The sequence below is a fragment of the Amblyomma americanum genome, chromosome 1, assembly GCF_052857255.1.
Source record: "Amblyomma americanum isolate KBUSLIRL-KWMA chromosome 1, ASM5285725v1, whole genome shotgun sequence".
Lineage (NCBI taxonomy): Eukaryota > Metazoa > Arthropoda > Arachnida > Ixodida > Ixodidae > Amblyomma > Amblyomma americanum.
The window spans coordinates 41,911,286-41,933,645 of NC_135497.1; the positions used below are offsets into that span (position 1 = coordinate 41,911,286).

The 22,360-nt window shown below is 49.0% G+C and overlaps 1 long non-coding RNA gene and 1 other non-coding gene across 2 annotated transcripts; one reads left to right on the forward strand and one right to left on the reverse strand.

Annotated features, from left to right (window-relative positions):
* The first annotated feature begins 8,403 nt into the window (after positions 1–8,403).
* Positions 8,404–8,477, forward strand: TRNAT-UGU (transfer RNA threonine (anticodon UGU)). The gene has a single exon. It is a non-coding gene; the product is annotated as a tRNA-Thr (tRNA).
* An 8,945-nt stretch (positions 8,478–17,422) lies between these two features.
* On the reverse strand, positions 17,423–21,514 carry LOC144132298 (uncharacterized). The gene is made up of 3 exons (XR_013314765.1): positions 21,449–21,514; positions 20,355–20,534; positions 17,423–17,690 (listed from the first exon to the last, which is right to left on the reverse strand). It is a non-coding gene; the product is annotated as an uncharacterized LOC144132298 (long non-coding RNA).
* Positions 21,515–22,360: the final 846 nt, after the last annotated feature.

A 22,360-nucleotide genomic window follows, 5' to 3' on the forward strand; every position in this document is an offset into this window, starting at 1 on the left:
TACGCCGCCACCTACTGGCTTAGCACAAGTTCCTTCTCTAGAGCGGTGGGAGGCTATAATGGCCAGCTCAGACGCGTTGACGTAAGTGCGGGCCACTGAGTGGGCTCACAAGGCCGCCAAGAGCAATTACCACTAAGGTTCAGTGCTGGCAGTAAATGCTGTCTATACAATACAATCCCTCATGGCTCAGTTCGGTTGTCTACTCAGATGTATGACAGTTACTGCGCATTTCCTTTCTACAAAAAAAAAACTATTTTCAGTTTCATCTCATCCGTTCATCTGTTCACCCTCGGCGCCGTTGAGGTGTTGAGCAGCAAGCAAGAGTGAGAAAAGTTACTGCATTTATCCTTTATCATAACCATTTTGCAAACTACACAGCTTACTCGGAGCGCAACTGTTGTGATTTAATAATTTAATATATTTATTAATTGCCTTTGAGGAAAGGAAATGAGCAGTAATTGTCTCACATATCTGTGGACATGCGAGCCTCGTTTCGCCTCCACCCCGGTAGCCGCGACAGGGTTCGAACCCAGGAACTCCGGCCCAGTTCCTGATAGCCCTAGTCACTAGGAAACGCATCGCTTTCCAAGGACACCTCAACCATGCCCTAAAGAAATGGAGGAAAAAAAAGCTACAGTAGCGAGCTGCAGAAAATTCATCTGTAAGTGAAGAACAGCGTTCAGCGAACCGTTGCACCAAAACCTCTACCTTGCCCTACTAAATGCTGTCACTTCGCGTTTGTGGCTTAGTCTTCTGCAAGAAGTATCGAGGTGGAGGACGGATATTTCATTCACTGACGTTCAGATCGCGTCAGTAATTCTAAGATTGTGCTCAGTTTAAAATTATGAAGCCAATTTTCACTGTAATGCATAACGCAGTGTTCCCCAAAGCCGTCACGACGCGAGTGTACTCCACTGAAGGATAAAAGTCTGTCTCATTGGCATCTGATTAGCTACGTTCGGCGGCAGCCGCAGTCACGCTAGCTCAACAAACGTTCATTTCGCCTCTATAGCTGAACCTCGGCCACTGCGTTTTCTGTTCCTGGTGTTATCTTTGTAAACTTGACATAACATCTTTGACCCTTCACCACTGTTTAGTTTATAACACTTATATAATTTTTATTTCTTTTCGAGTCTTGAAGCTGAAGCTTGTCCTGCGCTGGAGTCCCCACATTGAACCGAAGCACAAGTCCCTTCCGCTAAACACGCCATGGCTACTGCAAAGCCATCCGTGTTAGAAGAACGTACGCCATTAACCCTGCGCTGCACCAGAAGTAAAGCGGCACCACTGTGTAAGCTGGTTCGACGTGTCGCCGAGTATAACAAGGTTCTCTGGAACGTACGCCTTGGGATAAGAGTGGAAAATGGCCTGGGTGAATTGGGCATCGCTATTTCCCCGGGAATCGTAGTCATGGACCCTTGGGAAGACCCAAGTATTGACTGTGAAAGCCTAGACTTCGCCATTATTTTGCAGGTCGACGTCCTCGCCCATCATCACTGCATTGTGGCCGTCGAGCTGACTTTCTTTGTAGCGAGCAACTCTTTCCTCCTCAGCCTTCTTCAAGACATGTACAGCGTCCGTAAGGTGACCATCTCAGATGTAACGTGCTGTGAAACAAAAGTCTTTGAAGCCCTGGAGAAGCTTGCCAACCCCTCGGACCAAAATTATTCAGACGAAGGGGGAAAAATACTTCTGCTTCTCTGTAAGACTGCCACTGTTTGTAATCCCTAAGGAGCAGGGCAGCATCACCCTTACTGCGCTGGATGTCGCCGATCTGGAATTTAGCACCAGCTGCGCACGACAGTTGATAAACATATTCTTGCAGAATAACACCATAAGTGACTTAACCGTCGGCTCCTGCGTGTTCACTTATGACTGCGTCGACCTCCTTCATGGCTTCGTCCTCTACCTGCAAAAACACCGCTCGCCGCTCAAGAAGCTGAATGTGCGAACACCCGAGGCCAGCATGCACGCACTAGAGTCTCTGGTCAAGGCCATTGCACAAACAACGACGCTAGAACAGTTGGCCATTGACATAGATATCTACGATGCCGAAGACAAAGCCCTCTTATCCGAAGTAATCGCCCGGAACCGTACTCTGCGTACGCTAAGTGTTACGTGGACGAGAAACTGCCTCATGTCCACCATCTTCTACGGCTTCGACCATCTCTCCGGAGACGCAGCCACAAGGATCGAGCCGTGGCTGTTAGCGCTGCCAGAAAACGCTACACTTTTGGCGCTGACCGTAGACCTCTTTGGTTTCTCAGAAGAGGAGTGCTGCGCGTTCTTTCTCGGCCTGGCACTCAACAAAGCTCTACAAAATGTCGACATAAGCCATCTTCCAGTATGCGCTGACCTCAGGGAGATATGCCAAATCATTCGTGATTCCCGCTTGGTGAAGGCCATTCACATTGAAGATCACCACCTGAGCATCGGTAGCCTTTCCATGCTTCCCGAATGCCCCGAGGCGACGTCCCTCACGGTCATCTCTTTCCACCTCAACAATTCGGAGATTTTGCGCGTAACCTTCGAAATCCTCGCCTCCTGCAATCACTTGAGTTCACTTCGCGTGTGCGTGCAATACTGCTTCCTTGATAAGATCCAGTCTGTCATGGCGGCCTCTATAATGGAAGCAAGCACACTGAAGGAGTTAGAAGTGCGAAGTGTGCGTCTACGTCGATGTACCAGCCGCGATAGCAACACTGTCTTCTTGAAGACGCTGGTGTCGGGCATCGAAAGCAATCACCACCTGCTCCGCGTCGATCTTCAAAGTTGCAAAGGCCGTGATGCAGAGCTCGTCGTCATCCGGAACATCACGAGGCGCAACGCCAGCCTCGTCGCCAGAGCAGCCCGCTTCGTGACGGATGACACGATCCTTACAACGCACGCGCGGCCGATCTGGTGTCGGGACATGAAAGGATCCTCCGCATCGTTCAAGAAAATGTAGGCGTCGAAGCCAGTGAAGCGGCGACAATGCTGAGGCGCGCCTTGGGGCTTCAATGTTTGACGGAACTCGACGAGTACATGAGACTGGCTGGCGTTGTCAAGCGACGGGTGCAGTGCATCGGAGGACTCTGGAGCTCCGTGCAAATCGACGACCTCAGGAGCCACTGCTGGATTCACATCCGGACATTTCTGATTGTGGACGACGTTGTGGGCGCTGACTGCTCGTGAAGCTGTGATCGGACCTAGTATGGAGATCACCTTGCAACGTTGTTCTTTACCTGGTTTGTATGAAAAAAATAAACATGATTTTAATTAGTAAACATTTTTCTCGCTTGCATGTGCGCCACACTTAACACTGGGGTGTTATGTATGAAATGAAGGCCTCGAATCGGGCTAATTCCCACGCATGTGTGGTTGTGCGCACTAGACTTAATTGCTCTCAGATATATCAAGTGATCATAGTGTACAACTAGGTTACGAAAAGCATGACATTGCGGCACTACACCTAGAACGAGATCGAAATGCATTCTGACCCGCAGGTGGTAATACCAGTGAGGACTGACTGCACCTCGAGAGGAATTAGACCGGCAGCGCACCTCAAAATCTCGCAACCCTAAAGGTGCGTGGCATCCAGGCAGGGAAAGGACCACGCTTAATGGTTGCATAAAGGTGGATTTATCTGATCATATGCTGTGGCAAATACACCGCTATTCGCGTAACCTGCAAATAACTTTCGAATAACGTGTATTTCTTAACTTCTGACATCTTCGGGCGAGTAAGACTTGATGACTTAGACAGCCACAACTATACATCTCACAGAATTAGTAATTATTTTTTCAGGCACCTTTGTCAGTTTACCAGCCCTTGAAGCAGGTGGGACAACAAGGGTCTCACTGTCCTACAAAGGACAGAAATTAAAAAGCAACCGATGGTGAATGCTGAACAAGCACAGCGACAAGCAACATACCTGCTGCTGCAGCTGCTGCTGAAGCTGCTGCTGCCCGAATGTCCTCCTCGCATGGTGACGCCATCTGGGACTTCCGAAAAGGAGGGCCTCGTTGTCAGGGACAAGGAAGAGTCTGCCAGCACCGGCATGAAGTCACTCAGCCCTATTGAACAGAGGGAAAAAGAAAAGTAAGCCTCAATACTTCTGGCCCTGTGTATCTGATTCTCTACACCTGCGTGCACAAACAAATGCAGAAAAAAGACTATCAGTTTAAGAGCTCGCCGTTTTTTAAACGTTTTTAAAACCCGGCCGCTCTGAGCGGCTTAACTTTTGGCATGAAGTCAACTGGCAATTGACCGCCGCTGCTGAGAGGGCTTCACTATCCATCAAACAATTCAACTGATACACCAATATATAAAAAATACTGCAATGATCAGGTCGTTGCCAGAAGTCAGAGCAAAGGTGGAATTTATTAAACCTCAATGCAACCAAGCATGTATTCTAGTTTTCGTAACTCCTGATTCATGGAACACCATTTATTTTTAGCCTCAATATAAAATATGGCATAAAATCTAGTACCTGACTTGAAACTAACGAGACGAAAATTTGCCTGCGGCCTCAGTTGGCTCAGCCGAGTGGAAACGTGAAAGTCGGCGCCGGCCAGCTAGAATCTGTGGGGCACGTAGGCAGATTGAAATGTGACGATCATACTGGCAAGCACACCACCTGCCGCACTATATGGGGCAGAACGAGCAAAGCTTGCATGAGCATCAATACAGCCAGTAAGGGCAGCCTGAAGCTCTCGTTATCTAGCCCATAACTGGCACAGATTTTGGCCAAGATCTTGCCCAAAATTAGTGCTCCGTTATTATCACATTTAAAGACTCCCAAAGCTCGATAAAAGGACTGAAAGGGTCGGAGCCATCGGCACAACCATCATCTGTGACGCCTGGCTCTCAGTTCACATCCAACAACCTTGCTTCCCACTCTGACAACGCGTGCAAACACGCAATGACACACACTCACTTACGGTGGACAAGCTAGGCACAGGGCAGGCTTAATTATATTTCATTGCTTGTTCATTGAAGGATACCAGATGCCACGGCAGCAGGGGCCGTGAGAACACTGCTTGATGACGTCTACAGTATCGTTACAGCCACGTGTACTATGGAGGGAATCTACTCTCACCGATAGCCCAGTGTCAAGGGATCATCAGAACGCCTCCACACCGAGAGGTTGCCGACGCATGCTCCGTTTTGGATGCAAGTCGCCGATCGCCACCGCAGGGGACCCAGAGCCGATTCTGACGAATGCTGCTCTTCCTTCGCTGGAGATAAACCCCCGCACAAGGACGAAGACGACATTTTGGCGGCAGCAGGGGCCGTGGGCGGAACACTGCTTGATCACGTCTACAGTGCAGTTACAGGTTGGCGACACATTCTTTCTCGTTAACCCGCTGTAAATTCCACGCTGCTACTGTTGCCCCTGCTGCTGCAAAGTGCCTTACCATGTCTCCCACTGTTGAGTGTAGTGAATGTGAACAGCTCATAGCCGATCCCAAAGTAAGTGTCTCTTGTATTATGTGTGAACCTGAGTACCATAAATGTAAATGTGCTCCCGTATCCGAATCAACTCTGAAATCAAAAGGCGGATCATATAGAAAAACTGGAAGTGTTCAAAGTGCAATTTTCTCGGTTCGGTTCAGCAACTCTGTCATTTGATGCGACATGTATTGAACAGACAGCTCAATTCCGTCAACTTTTTCTTTTTGTGGGATCAGAACATCGACCTTGATTCATTGCTAGAAGCATCGCCCACCCATTTTGAAGGTTAGGCTCATTTTCAGGCTTATCAAGTTGTTGGGAACGAGATTTCACCCCTTTGGAGGGCACATCAGCAGTCCACTCGAGAAAGGGAAAATACAACTCAATAATGCCATATATTTCAACAGTATAAGCTGTCACTTATACCTATGAAATAGACTTGAAATGAAATAGCCGCTGTTTTACCGCAATTCCTGCATTGCCGCTAAATTGCTGCAATTCCTGTGTTATGATTATATATATGCTTTTCTTGCACTCCACTCATTATGCCCGTGTACTGTGCGATTTCGGTGCACGTTAAAGAGCCCCAGGTGGTCGAAATTTCCGGAGACCTTTACTACGGCGTCCCTCATAGCCTTAGTCGCTCTGGGACGTTAAACCCCCATACACCAAGCTCTTAGAATTGCGAAAGCGCGATTGCTCTCGCGTACCCTCAACTAATTCGTGCCATTTTTCGCGTCATTCGGAAACAGCGCTCCTGCGGGAAGGCGCAAAGCAGTATCAATCAAACCCGTCACTCAGTGCCGCACGAACAGGTGCCACAAAAGTTTTCAGAACGTCGATATCACGAAAAATATCAATTTCGTCGCTGACTAGAAGTGCAACCAGACAGTGAAGGGTGCACTGTGCAGGTCGCGCTTGGAGCTAGAAAGCACACTTCACTTCATGGCTGCATGATTAGGCTTCCCGGTAATTATGCTGTGTTGCTATTTTCGAATTCCAAAAACACTTTTAGGGCACCCGCGTGTACCACCGACAATATCTGCCCCGCCCTTGCAAGGGTGTTCAGCCCTCCTCGCCACTTCGCTGCTCCAGCCCGGGCAGGGCAGAGATAGTTGCATGGTAGGTGCGTCGCAGTAGGTGAGTCACGGAGTGACGCGTTTGATTGACGCCGCTTTGCGGCCTACCGCAGCAGCGCTGTTTCCGAACGGCGCGAGGAATATCCCAAATTAGTTGAGGGTACGCGAAAGTAATCGCGTTTTCGCAATTCTAAATGTTGATATGGCTATTAATAAAGGCTGGCTACAAATATCTAATTGCAGTCAGGTAAGGGAACAAACGCTTGTTAGTGGAATCCTAGTCGAAATCAAGAGGAAGAGATCGGCTTGGGCAGGGCATGTAATGCAAAGGGAAGATAACTGCTTATTAATAGTTACGGACTGGATACCAAGAGAAGGCAAGCGTAGCAGGAGGCGGCAGAAGGTTAGGTGTTTGGATGAGATTAGGAAATTTGTAGGCATAGGGTGGGCGCAGCTGGCAAAGGACCGGGTTACATGGAGAGACATGGGAGAGGCCTTTGCCCTGCAGTGGGTGCAGTCATGCTGTTGCTGCTGCTGCTGATGTTGATGCCTATCGGTACTAGTTAAAAAGTTAGCTCTCATAATTTAGTTAATCACTTTTAATAATTAACATGATTCGCCAGTTCTGGTGGCGGGCTTCCCTTAAACACCTCATAAAATTAGTCGCAGCAGTAGCTTGGTTTGGGCTAGTCGGTAAAAGTTTTTTGAAAACATAGCGCAAAACAAGACAGACGACAAAGTTGTCCACATCCGTCCACATGTGCGTCGTCTGCGTCTTTTTTTCCGCTTTTTTCAAAAAATCATAGAATAAGTGTTCGCCTGCTTTTAACGTCCGCCAAAATTGGTGTTAATAAGCAGCAAAAAGCTTCTCTTTACCTCAAAAACCCTAGTTTAAAAATTGGCGGGCTTCCCTGAAGCACCTCATAGAATTAGTCGCTAAATATCGCTTTACAAAAGTGTGAATGAAAACTGTCCATGGTTGCTCGAAAATAAAAACTGATGGGTGAGCTGTAACTTGCTCTAATTGAACTATGAATGACACGAAATGTTTTCATAAATGCTTTTCACCATGACGTAAAATCCGGGCCCGCGGAATGCGAACTGCGCGTTCTACGCAACTATATGAAACACCTTGGTGGTGCCCCGAGCACAGTACTTCCGATTATTGTTTGGTAACTAAAGCAAGAAGAGGCTCTCACTTTAGCCCTTAATGGCTGTATTTGTGGCATATATCGGAAGACCTGCGTACGAGGCTTGCACCTTTTGCTTATAGGATCTACGCTGTGCCGTTGATGGAGCCTCGTTTTGCGATTAGAGCAGAACGACATTCAACCCAACAGCACAGATATCGGATCTGAGATGAGTTCTCTGCTTGTTTGGGGCTGAATACGCCCGTAAACTTAAAAACTACATTGATTATTCAAGAAATGTGTGTCAAGAAAGCTAATGTTATCAATGTCTAGGAAATAAACGAGTGTGAGCAAGCAGAAATAGAGCTCCATAAATCAGTAGCCAGTGGAAAGCAAGCGGTCCACAACCCAGAGGGCAGGTTGCCTTATGCCCACCGTGCCTGGTTGCAGCATGCCACCTCGAGGTGGCATATAACGAACATTAGTGTGCTAACCTCGGATACACCGAACCAAAGTATGACACCAACGAATACTTTCATGTGTTATAATGGAGTAATCGCTCATAGACATCCACCTGAGTGCAGCCATAGGGCTACAAAGGAAAGATAAACACCTTTCTCAGAACCTTCCTAGTTAAAGAAAAATTCGTCTTGGTACGGTCTACTCCACCTTGGGGGATTCCCCTATAACATTTGATCGACACAGTTCCCACTGCGAGTTATTGATCAATTCGTTCTCGCCCTACCATAAGCTTGCCGTCCCGGTTAGCTCAATTGGTAGAGCGACTGCTCGTGTGAAGCGGTGGTCCCGGGTTCGAACCCCGGACCAGGATGAATTTTTATTTAACTACGAAGTTCCTGAGAAAGCTGTTTAGCTTTCCTTTGTAGCCGTATGGCGACGCTCGAGTGAATGTCAATCGGTGAGTACTCCCTTCTGCAAATCTACTCCACCTTGGAGGATTCCCCTAAAACATTTGACCAACTTTCATGTGTTTCCTCGGATATAACGAACTTTCGTGTGTCAACCTCGGATATGGTGAACGTTTGGCTGCAAACGCGTTCAAATTGTCCGCTGAGTATCGCGTAAAAGTTTCTCTTGTTAGGCATTAGTAGGAGCTGTAACTGTCTCCATTTGCCATGGTTGACAATAGCACATTTTCCACTGGCGTGTCGTCATCTATTTCGTCTCATCATACCGCACACACTTGCCTGGAGCACGCGGACGGAGCACCGTCCTGTGCGCTATGTAATTTACGAGCGGCCTATGGATCGCAACAGAATCCTATCATGCCTTCGCTTTCGTACGGCTTACTGTTCATGCCTCCAATGATTTGTATAGACCGCTCGCTCAAGAGAAAACGTCCCAGTTTCCCACCGCTGTGCTGTTTGAGCGCTTCGTAAAGTGTGTGGAGCAGTGCGCACATTGAACTGAGAGCGCAAGCTTCAATCAGCTTTGTTCTCGACACCATGTCGGCACTCTCGGTCACGGATGCCGACACAAGACCGCCGGAAAGTGCTGAGAGCGCATTTCGCGTATTCCAGTGTACTACACACCTGGCAATGCTATGCCGAAAAAACTGTTCTTCTAAATCGGAAAGCCTATTTTTAAAAATTGTGTAAAATCGTAGCTGAGGCACCCTGTACGTGGGCGCTATGCAGCCTTGTCTCAGAATATGCTCAAGACGCTGCTCGCGCGTTGCGAGTGTAATGTTGACCGTTATATCGGACGCCTTTAGCACACCGTGTACCGTTTTACCGTTGCCGTTCTCACACTCTAAACATCAAATGAACAAAAACGGACTAAAGTCTGCCCTAGCTCACTCCCATTACGGGGCAGGCTATGCTGCCCAAGCCCTGGGGTAGATTTATGTCACTAAAAATAGGGAATACTTACGGTTGGAAACGGAAACATATTTCCTCTTCCAAACATGTGCGAAGTTCTAGCAGTCAGAAAGATTTTAACCTAGGTTTCAACCTCACGTATTCGCTAATTTTAATGCCCCCGGTTCCGCGTTTAAAAGGCTGCTCCTGTTGCTGTGTCAAATTACTACGCTTTTCAGTGGGAATATGGGGAACCTGCGCTGCCAAGGTGGCAGCGTAATTGTTCCCTTCGGTGACTGAAAATTGCTTTCGTCAGCCGCTTGGGCCGCTGCAAACGCGAGAACACATTCTGCGCGGTTAGATACCCGCGTTTGGCTGACAAAATTAATTGCCTAGCTTCTCTCGGCGTACCCCAGATAGCTGACGCACGGCACGTGCGCCTTCAAAAGAGCGCGGAGGCTCACGATAATAAGCGCCTGAAGGTGGCGCGGAAAAGTACAAATAGTACTACCCAAAACTGTTTGCTCTTCTCGCTAGGCAGTGTGTTATGGCGATGCAATCGGCACCGCAAACTTCAGCGCATGTTCCCCATACCTCCATTGCCAGCAGTAAACATGCCGTGTAATTAGTGATCGAAACCTGCTCCCAAAGTTGGGCAGCATGCCCTGCCCCTAAAAATGGGTGCACTAGGGGACAGCTTACTCCCGTTTTACTGCCATATAGGCGTATTCGTGTTTAAAGTGCGGAGTATCGGGATCCCGCCTACCGCCAGTGCGCATGCGCAGATCGCCTTGAGGAGGCTGCAGGTACCCGCCAGCTGCGGCCAATCCTGACGCATCGGTGCCAATCAGCGCCTGCGCATTGCCGGTGGGCGGGCTTCCGGTACTCCGGTAATGGTAACGGTAATACGGTACATGGTACGCACGTCCTTCCGCATGCGATGTCCCATCGCAAAGTGTAAAAAGCATAGCTGGTCTTATGCTTTGTCATGAAGCTCTACCGTGCTGGCGGACAGGAAACATGCGGGCGGCCACGTCTTGCATTTCCAGCCAGAATCAAGTGCACATTTGAACATTTCAAACCGAACGTCAGGACGCATTGTTTCGCCATTCTGATTTGTGCTTGCAAGTAAAGGCGCGTGCGAAGTCAAGTTCATCAAGCGGTAATGCGCCAATGCCGTAATAAACACTCGCGTAATATCGGATGAATGGTGCTCCTATTTGAATTAATTCGGACCGGTAGTACCCCTCTTCTAGACCGAAAGAAAGGCCTGTTCTTGCTCTGGTTATGGCCTTAGGAATATGATTGAGGTCATGCATGTATAAAATCACTGCATATATAAAATCGCGAAGTGAACAAGGGAGGGAAAACCTCAGGATGCTTTGCCAACGTTTCGACACGAAGACTTTCCTTCCTCTGGGCAAAGCGTTCATCACTGGCGGGTTTTAAATAGGGTCATCCCTCCGAGGAGGAAGGCCCGGTAAGGGATAGGAGGGTGTGAACTGAGAAGGGTGTTAGGATGGGGAGGGTGAATCGTGAACAGGCATGATGGCTGTTGAACATGATTGACCGGTTGACCTGCAAAGCTGAAAAAAAGGCCAGCTCAGAAGAAAAGAATCTGTCTGCTGAGCGCTCCACGGTCCACACCCCCGGATTCCTTTCTGGTGAGCTGGCCTTTTTTTTCCGGAGTTTTGCAGGTCAACTGGTTAACCACCTTTAGTCGCCATCACGCCTGTACACGATTAACACTCCCCATCCTAACACCCTTCCCACTTCACACCCTTCTCTCCCAAACCCCGGGCCTTCCTCCTCGGTGGAATGACCCTACGTAGACCCCGCCAATGATGAACGCTTTGCCCAGAGGAAGGCAAGCCCCCTTGTCGAAGCGTTGGCAAGCACCCAGAGGTTTTCCCCTCCCTTGTTCACTCTGTGATGATCAAGAACCGTCTGACCAACCTCTCTCTACCATGGACTGCATGTATAAATTATATTTTTCTCGGCTTTTTCCTCACTTTCCTCCTAGCGATAATACTGGAGCTCAACATTTACGAAGACTTGTAAATTTAATCCGGCATCACCTTGAGGTAGCCTTCGTCGATAAACATTCCGATACGTGACGCTGTTATGTGCAGGTAGAATCCTACATAAAAGGAAAGACGCGAGGCCGTGGCGATGAGGGCTGATCGCGCAAGCTTACGGCTGTTCTAACATCTGAAAGCACACCCGGTCGCAAGCGCGATGACACATGCTTCAAATTTTAGCGCAAAAAAAAATATAAGAGCTGGGCTTTCAGTTATAAAATCCGCATACGCAAAAAAAAAACGAGTACTCTGGCGTGCATAACTGTAATACTGATTTCTAAAGCAGTCGTTGAGCACGGACCGCAGGGCGGCCTCCATAATAACAGCCACAGGCCACAAATCAACACGTATTGCCTTAGAAAAGCGTGTTCCCCGTCATATTGCTTGTACCTTTACTATAAGCAAAAAAACTAGTGGCGTCTGGTGGGGTCGACATCATGAAGCCCCCATTCGACATCATTCAAATCGGCAAAATCTAAGCGCAGACAGGTTTTCTTTGTTCGCGTTTTTTACTTCCGGCGTCCTTGAAGTGATGCTTTAAATCAAGGTAACTTTTTGAGCATCGTCAAGGGGCTGTGTCGAGAATTCTGATCCAAGTTATGGATGTGGGCTTTTTGTGGCGCGAAGCTGACGTCACTGAAATGTGCAGTCTTTTTGGCGAAATGTGTTCCTGCTCAACAAAGGTGGAACCCAAGAACTCACGCGAAGAGAAGCATTCCGTTACAGTGGGCACGAGACATGGTAGCAAGAGACACTGCTGACAAGTTGCCCTAGCTGACCTGAAAGTGTCTCCAGAAACAGGGAGAAGTAGCTTCAACAGCATAGTATATCAAGGCGACGGGGCAAAACAGCCTCGTACATCCCAGGAGCCGTCTTTGCGTGGGAAAAAAACCCAAACTTCCATGAACGTGTGCTGAGATTTCGGCGAAAGGTAAAAAACCAGATGTGGCCGAAACAAATCAGAAACCCGCAGCCTCAATGCGCAACGGCATTCGTATGGCACCCGGTCCACCAAGGTGGATCAGTGGGCACTGCGCTGCTGCTGAGAACAAGGTAGCGGGTCCGCTCCTGGCCGCAGCGGCCGGCCACATTTCTATGAAGGCTAAATAAAAAAATTTACGCGCTCTGAGATTTCAGTCCACGCGACATAACCTCGGAGAATCGGCATTCGGGGCCGTCCACTGCAGCGTAACGTCTTTCTCCTAGGATCTGCATTGGCACGAAAAACCCAGTTTTTTTTTAAAAGGCTTATTCTAAATTGCGTTTGACCACGAATGCCCGTGAATGGGCGACGACACCACCTGCAGAAGGCGTTTGAAGGCGACATACCCTACGAGCAAACGCCAATGTCTCGGGTTCGGCATCCGCGTGTCAGACACAAAAATGCCTAGTCACGAAGCGAAATTGGCGCCCGGCAAACACGTCTCCCCCTTTCCGCGTGAGGCGATGACCACTGACGCGGTGGCAAAGTGACTGGGGCTCTCAGTCGGGCTTGCGCCCAAATTCATCGCAGCGGGCTGACAAATTCGAACAAAAAAATCTAGAGCTAAGGAGCCTCTGTGCCGAATAGGCGGTCGTCGTGGCACAAGAGCAATAGCAGACGCGAAGGCCTGTGGAAAATTCCACGGCCGCCCGCTGGTCATCCAAGAGGCGCGCGCCACGTAGGCCTAACCGTGGGCGGGCGGTGCCCCGCAAACCCGTGTCACGGGGAGCGAATCCGACGCCAACCGCGACGAATGTGGCCTGCGTGAGTAGGGAAAGGCGAGAGGCTTTACCTGAGAGACAGCCGACGAGAGGGAGCCAGCAGGGGCAGCCAGGCGAGCCGTGTGGACCGAGGGAGCGGAGGCAGCCAAGGAGCGCGTGGGATGACAGCGAAGCTCGGTCTGCCGATCATCGCGTCCTTTTCTTTCCTTTACGCCTCGGGTGCTGCGCTCGTGCTCCCCTCGCCACGCGAGCAGGTCCAGCTGAATGTTAATTTAACGCCGCAAACTACCCTAAACCTGCGAATTCTTTCTTGCCACTTTCAGAGATGAGAAAATAACACTATTTCGTACCTTTTCTTGCTTCCAGTGGTAAAGGCAACGCGGAGTATATAGCTGAGACACTTAAAGCGCAATTTCTCGTGCTGTACTGATGTACACAGTACTGCAGTACCGCTATTCCTCACGCAAAGCACTGCTCTCAGTCCATTGTGCTGCTTATTTTTCGCCCGACTTACAAACAACTACTCAAGAACGCCCTGAATTTGCTCGGTAAGTTGGGCAGCGAGGAAAAAGAAGAAATCGGAATTTGGCAGCCAGGGCCAACTTTGTTTTCTTCTTCCCCAAAGCAATTTTTAGTGTTTTTTGTGTTCAGACGTGTTTTAATGACGCGCTGACTCCTACTTTGCATACATTCAAATGTACTGAGGAATGTCGGCTGTTTTTCGTTCTTATCGATTAAACTTTTATCATAACTTATAGGAGCTTTGTGGACGAAAGCCGAAGCGGGCAAGCGAATGGACTTTCACCGCTTTGTATGTACTGCACTCAACAAATGAATTGTGAATAAGGAAACTGAAGTGTGGCTCAGTGGTTACGGCGCTCGACTACTGATCCGGAGTTCCCGGGTTCGAACCCGACCGCGGCGGCTACGTTTTTATGGAGGAAAAACGCTAAGGCGCCCGTGTGCTGTGCGATGTCAGTGCACGTTAAAGATCCCCAGCTGGTCGAAATTATTCCGGAGCCCTCCACTACGGCACCTCCTTCCTCCTTTCCTCTTTCACTCCCTCCCTTATCCCTTCCCTTGCGGCGCGGTTCAGGTGTCCAACGATATATGAGACAGATACTGCGCCATTTCCTTTCCTCCCAAAACAACCAATTATTAACACAAAAACACGGATATGTTAGCTATAGGAAAGGAAACAGAAGCGAGGTCGATTAGCACTATTAAAGGAGAAAGGGAGAGAAAAAAAGCTTTTATTATGAGCAAAGCTAAGGAAGCAGGCGCTTTAAAGGAGAATATTCATGCCTACGAAGTGAAATCGACCTGCGCTAGTATGAGAGCGATAGTCGGCCTAACGACCTGTTCGCTAAAAATGCCGAAGCATATTGCACAGAAATTGAGCAGCAGGAGGGATATCCAGGGATCATTGGGGATGTGGTTGAAGGAGAGCGGGTAGCAAGACTTACGGACTCTCCACGCATGCTCGAAGTGCCTTCAGCCGACAAGGGGTCCGAGCTGTGGTAACGGAAGATTGGGACTAGGGGACAGGAAAAGAATTGGTTGTGAGGAAGGTTTCCAGCCTTGCAAGGATTTTTTAACGAGTGAGCTATGAAGCTTCTACTGATGCGATACTTTATGGCTGTCAAATGCAACTACGAATGCCACATACACTTATGGCGACAACTTTGCTCTTATGCTGCATGCCACTGAAATGAACGTGACCTAAATGGGCTTCAAACAAACATTTTGTTTTGTGTTTGTGATGTTTTATGCACTTTATGAGCACACCGATAATTTTGTTAGTCATGAAACATAGTCCTCTACATACGTTCCTTATGTAAAATATTTGCCCCTTATTTGCTATAGTGGTGTTGATGGTTTGTTCAGTTAAGAGTCTGGCTGTTCCCTGAAGAGACCGTTATGAATCTGCGCTGAACAAAGATAATGGTGGAGCGGAGGATGGTTTGTCCCACGTGGGCATCTCCCACAGTCTGTCATTGCTTGAGCCTGTTCAGTCATTCGCCATGCATTGGGAATAAAAATATTTTGCAAACGTTCTGGCTCTTGTCTGTGCTGAGAGATTGGGTGGACACACTCAAGCTTTTTTCATGAGTATCATCATAAAGAGCAGAGATTACCTAGCACATTTAGGGACAAATGGCTCCATACGCCTCTGTTACGTTGTAAAACGACTTAAAAGTTGCACTCCAGAGGAATCTGAACTAATCTTTTTACCGCGGGAACTCTATCTACACGTTCTGGGCATTCTTAGAAGCTTCGATTTATTGTCCTGTGCTGCTGATTACCCTAATTAAATCGGATTAAACGTACCGGCTCCCGCCTTTCTTTTTAACTCAACGCGGTAGGGAGGAGGAGTCAACCAACGCGTCAGCGAGTCCCGCGGTGGCTTGCCTCGCTGCCATCGGCGGAGTGATACGTAAATCAGAGTCCAAGTCTATTTTTATTTCCGTGGTCCTAATTTGCGGCTATATTGTGTGTGGCTAAAACTGTTTATTCACAGAAACATAAAAAAACTAGAAAAAAGCGAAAGCGAGCTGCCACTGGACTCACTCAAAGGCACTCCACGCATTGGTTGACTGCGCATACCTAGCGTGTTCACTTCAAAAAAGGAGGGGAGCCGGGACGCTAAATCCGATATAGGTTTCTAACAAGGCCCGGGATTTTTTGATAGAGTTCCCGCGGTAAAAAAACAAGTTCAGATTCCTCTATAGTGCACCTTTAATTTCTGTGAAGGCCTAATTTTCTCGTTTTGTCGCGAATCACATAAACAGCACATTGCAAAAAATTGCTTCCGTGAATAATGAGGTAAAAAGCAGCACTAAAAGGCTTGTCTCTTATCCTTTCCAATATTTAGCACTCGCGAAATATTCCGGTATTGCGACTTTACCTGAATTTGTGAAATAATCTTGAAAATAATGATTTGTTTACAGTATCTCATTTTGGAACACGAACATGGTGCTTGGTCTAGTGTCTACTTTGGGCCCTGCGCATGTCAACAGTGCATATAGCGCTCCTGCACATTCCTGTGTGGTGGACGTAAATGCTAAGCAATGCAACATGGTGTAACAAGGCTGATGCAAACCAACCTGCACATGATACTGCCATCAGAGTATCAATGGCAACTTCTGTTGCAAGTATAGTAAATCCTGTTGAAGGTTACCATGTATGATCATGGGTTTTTGTTGCCGTAGTATCTGACCACTGCGGCAGAGTTTGAGAGTTATATCCCAGCTGCAATAACCAAATTTCCAATGACGCAAAAATAAATTCAAAAACTGGGGGGAGGGTACTCAAGCCTCGCCTTAAGGGTATAATGCGCAAGGTACCGGGTCAATGCCCCATATTTATGGAACTTGGCGTCCTGTACTTGGCATTCATAGAACCCTGGGAGTTCTCATACCACTCCTGGCGCAGTGGTGCAGCGGTTACGCAATGCGCCACTAACCTACGAGGGCCGATGCTGCCACTGGTGAGACATGTGCGATCCAGGTTGCTCTTCCCAGCGACGTCTCTCGACCAATCATTAATATAACTGCCACGGTGGGCAGTTTGCGCACAGTCCTGTGGGCACGTTGTGATGCCGCCACAAGGTGACATGACTTAGCAGGCCCACCCACCTTCTAGGTTGCTTCTCTGGGGATTTTTCGCTTACTGTGGCCGATGCCGACGTCGGATGTTCTGCCACATGAACTTCTTAAAGCTATCGCGTTAAAAGCACCTGTGTTCCTATATTTCTGTGCACACTGCAAAACCCCACATGGTCAAAAACAGCCTGGAGTACACCAATGCAGCTGCCTCACAGCCGACTGTCTATTTTGGGCGCATAAAAGGCAGTGGCCGGTAGCCTTCCCCCTTCTGCTAGCAGACCCTTCTCGTCTGCCGTCAGTGCAGAAAAGTCCTCTTTATTATAATGTGCGGGGTGTAAAATCTCTTTGCTCATCTGCTCAGACAGCTTTCGCTGTATGAATCGTCTCTTGATACATTCAAACATGCCAGCATACTACAAAGACCGACATGCATCTTGGCTTCAATGAAAAACGTATATTTTACATCCAAGTTGCATTCATTCAATCTGGAACCACGAAGTAAGCGAGGCCCTATGCAGTCAAGTGAATCCCTGCGCACAGTCTCGCGGTCGCTGAACCAAGCGATTGTCATGCGCCCTCTAGGCCTAGCCGGAATCATCTAGGTGCTCGCCGTAGCAGCAGTCCTGCGGGACGCGGTGGTCGTTGACGACGACGCTGACTCAGGCAGACTGTGGTTCGCCGATAGCCTCTTGATGAGCCGGTCCAGTTCGTTGAGCGCGTTGTGCAGCTGTCCCAGCAGCACATTGCGCTGGCCGCTGTCGCCGTTGTAGTCGTCCATGTCAACGGTCACCACAGAGATACCGCCCATACGCATTCGCTTGGCGAACAGCACCTGCGCGTTAATCGTCGACCATTAACTGCCTAGCAGGCGTAAACACTATAAACCCGGAAGGCGTACCCGTCCGACGGCTCACACAGTTTGGCCTCGGCTGCTGAGCCGAAGGTTGTGATCTTGAATCCCGGCCGCGTCGACCGCATTTAAATGAAGGGGAGAAACGCTAAACTAACTTTCTGGCCGCTGTTAGCCGCATTTCTCGCATGTGGTGCTTCCGCGTAGTTTTATTGATCATGTGCAAATTTTAGCTACCACTGCTTTTAGCGTTTTTATGGATAGCATAAGAGTCCCATGTCCCCGCACTCACCAGTGGTATCACATCTTGCGACCAGCAAGGTAAAATGTTGCACCTTAGCATATGCTAAAGCCACCTGCCAAGAACATGGAAGAGGCAGCTGCGACCTGCCACTGTTAGCCGACGGCAGTGCAGAAATGAGCATCATCCTCTCCTCTTCCAGGGGAGAGGAGAGAAAGTAATCAAGGTGGCCGCTGTGGGAAAAACCTTGTCATATGTTACGGCTGGGAGGTGCAAAGTAGTGAATAGCACCTCACAGTGAGGTTCTTATGTTCTCGCATTGTCACAGCATATAATGATTAGGTATCAAAATTTTCGCAGCTCAGCAAAAACGGCATTTTTTTAAATGGTGTGTGCAATTAGTACAAGTTAGCGTGTGCATGAATTCTTCATTTGTCATGAAGTGTTTTTTACAACCCCATAGCTGCTTTCAATGCGCTGTCGATAGGACCGTGCGGTTACCTCGTGTCATATTAAAACCCGTTCGTCCGCTACGAACAGCACACCCCTGCAGTCGCTGTAATGATTGCAAATGTGTCCTGTCTGTTGCAGTCCCGTGTAGTGGCTAGTGGCGACAGAGCTCTCCTTCTCGCTCCTATCTTCTGAAGTGCTGGTTCTTAACGCGCCGTTTCTCCTCTCCCGCAAACTTTCAAAGCGCGTCTCGCCAGCCGCGTCGAGCGCGGAAGGTGGTGTGCCTCTCTTCCGCAGTGCTGAACTGTGTGGACGGCGCACGACGCCATTTTTTGGGTGGTCTCTTTAAGGACAGCTCTCGCTCGAATCCGTGTGCTGTGCGACTTGGGGCCGCGTTAAAGAACCCCAGCGTGCCTAAATTTATGGAGCCCTCCACTGCAGTGTCCCTCGCAGCAAAAAATGAGATGCAAACAAGACAGCTGAGCCACAAACAGCACTGTGAGAAGCTGATAGTCATGTGAAGCTCAATACTGGCTCCTGTTTTTTATTTCGAAGGTGCAAAGACTTTTTGTTGAAATCTTAATCAACCTCTATTGTATTTCCTCTTCAGGAGGTAATATGTTGGTTTTATTTGTGTTGTCACCTCAGTTTTCTTCTTTGCGTTGCTGATAGTACAGATTTGGGACTTCAAAGCTCATTTAACTCAGAAACGTACCTTCAAGCCGTGAACGCTGCACAGTCACTTGCGCTTTCAGTTGTGTGATGTCGCATCAGAGTGTCAGCAATGCGTGAGTGCAATTCTACTCCTCATCAGCTGCTCGAACATACGTCCGCGAAAGATTTGTGGCCCTAATTCTGCGTTGCGGAACTTCTAATGCTACAATAACAAGACACAGGTAAAGAGCACGGGGTATAGGTCACAGAATGCAGGTGACGATAAGGGAAGACGTGTGTAGGTTTTCGCTGTACACGTGGTCTCAAGCACGGCGGCCTCTACCTGTGACGTGAGTGCACACCACCACGCCGGAATGTGCTGATGCATGCGCCGCCCTGATTTTCAAGGCGTGCTTCACGGATATGTTTTACAGGCAAGCAGTACATTAACTGAGTGCGACCCTTCGCAAATCAGAAACATTGCGAGCTAGGATACGCGCACCGACGTTTTTAAGAATGGTGGCCTTGTTGCCGTAGCCAATCCACTGTCCTTTGTCCCAGTTGACGGCGATCGTGCAGTCGGCCTCCTTGTCGTACAGCGGCACCTACAGCCCGAAGCTGAATTCAAGGCAGATCTGCGCACGCGTGCACCGCATGCACGTGGTCAGTGGGCATCTTGTGTGCATAGACATTGTGCAAAAGCGTCGTGAGTGTGTGTAACGGTAGCACGTGTATTACGGTTGCTTCTGGTAATACAGTGCTTAGCACCGCGCGCCTACGTTAAGCACGCTAACTACGGTAATTCCAAACGTACGGAAAATATGGCTAAGCAAGCATGGCTGCGTTAGCAACGACAATGCTTTAACATATTCACCTCTCCTACACTCTCTACAGAGTGAAGAGAAGTGACTTTGCCATAAAGCAGGCTAGATCAGCCCTTGAATTGACAGTGCAAGGAAAACTACCGTTGGGCACGGATCTTAGCGGAATTATACACCGGACGAAACGAAACCCTCCCGGACACAGATCCTCTACGGCCATTTTAGAAAGTGACAGTCGAACCTTGTTATGACGAAACGGTTTATAACGAAAAGTTGTGCATAATTAAGCACTGGCGATTCTCCTTGAAAGCTCGGTCAATATGGGCTATAAAGAACCACTTCGTTATAACGAGGTTAAGTTGTATATCTATCGATGATCAGTGCCGTTGGCGGCGGTATTGTGAAATGTGCGAAGAAGCGATTAGTGGCCATGGCGATGACCAGGATGGTCGCTGCGTAGAAAAGACACGGCATAAGCACCTCGACAGAGACGAGCAGCCCGCGCTCGTCGGTGAACGGTCCCGGAGGCGCGGGTCCACGGACGCTGGCTCACTGCTCGTAGCGCCCTCTGTTGCGTAGCCTGTAGGCGTAGCTGAACAGTGCCACGGCTACGCGCTGCAGGAAGCGTAGCTCGCCGAGGAACGCCTCGCACGCCTCCACCTGCGCGTCATGCATGCTGCGTTGGATCAGTGCGTGGGTAATAATAATGGGTGTTTTGGGAAAGGAAATGAGGCGGTATCTGTCTCATATATCTTTGGACACCTGAATCGCGCCGTAAGTTAAGAGATAAAGAAGGGAGTGAAAGATGAAAGGAAGAGGTGCCGTAGTGGAGGGCTCCGGAATAATTTCGGCCACCTGGGGATCTTTAGCGCGCACTGACATCGCACAGCACACGGGCGCCTTAGCGTTTTGCCTCCATAAAAACGCAGCCGCCGCGGTCGGGGTAAAACCCGGCAACTCCGGTTCAGTAGCCGAGTGACCTAACCACTGAGCCATCGCGGCGGAGTAAAATTAAAAATTGGTCTTTAAGTAAAAGGAATGGCGCAGTAAATGTCTCGCATATCTCGGTGGACCCCGGAACCGCGCCGTAAGGGATGGGATAAAAGTAGGAGTGAAAGAAGAAAGGAAGAAAGAGGTGCCGTAGTGGAGGGCTCCGGAATAATTACGACCACCTGAGCATCTGTAACGTGCACCGAAATCGCACAGCACACGGGCGCCTTTGCGTCTCGCCTCCATCGGAACGCGGCTGCCGCAGTCTGGTTCGAACCCGAAAAATCCGGCTCATTAACCGGGCGCTGTATCCACTGAACCACAGGGGCGGGAAGTGCGTTGGTGCAAACCTGAAAACCTGGGCTTCTGCAGATTTTCTGGGCTGAGCGATGTGGCGGGTGGGCCACCTGCCACTTTCTCTACAGACAGACATCGGTCGCCATTTTCGCTTGCAGTAACGCACTAATAACCCGTATAAAAACGGAAATAAGGCATCAAGAGCTAAAACAAAATTTGTTCCTCGACTAATCCATTCGAGTCGCTTGGACAGTATCTAACGCGAACAAGAAACAGTTGAAACCTACCCTGTCTTTCGCCTGTGGTGATTCTGGCACTGCAGTATGGTTGGGCCACATTGGACTCCCAGAGATGCCTATGGCGCTTAGACTGTATTGCACAGTGGCTGCTTCGATTTCTTGCCGGCTGCTCGACCGCATTATTGTAGCAGTGCAGTGCCCCAGTTAAAACCTGTCGACAGACCCGTGCTCTTTCTTTCCTTCATATGACCACAACAGGCTTTATGTGCGGCCGAGCACTGCGCGCTGAATTTTTCTTCGGGACTGAGATATGTCTCGAACATTAATTCCGCGAAAGGTGCTCTTCTTCCTCTAGCTGCCTATACCGGCTGCAAGTCGATTGGCTCCAACTGGGCCACTATCTCTGCCACACTCTAAACACGAATAAACTCATATGGAAGTGAAAATTTACCTGTGTTTGAACCCGATCCCCGCGGCCGCGTTTAGATGGAAGCGAAACGCTCAAAAAATGAATTTGTTTTTTGGGGAAAGACCTGCCGCGGTCGCTCAGTGGTTAGGAGCTCGGCTACTGATCCGCAGTTCCCGGGTTCGAACCCTACCGTGGCGGCTGCGTTTTTATGGAGGTAAAGCGCTAAGGCGCCCGTGTGCTGCGCTATGTCAGCGCACGTTAAAGATGCCCAGGTGGTCAAAATTATTCCGGAGCCCTCCACTACGGCATCTCTTTCTTCCTTTCTTCTTCTACTCCCTCCTTTACCCGCTGTTCAGTTGTCCGCCGATATATGAGACAGATATTGCGCCATTTAATTTCTCCAAAAACCAATTGGGGAAAGGAAATGGTGCAGTACTTGTCTCACATATGGGCGGGCACCTGAACCGCACTGTAAGGGAAGGAATAAAGGAGGGAGTGAAAGAAGAAAGAAAGAGGTGCCGTAGTGGAGGGCTCTGAAATAATTTCGCCCA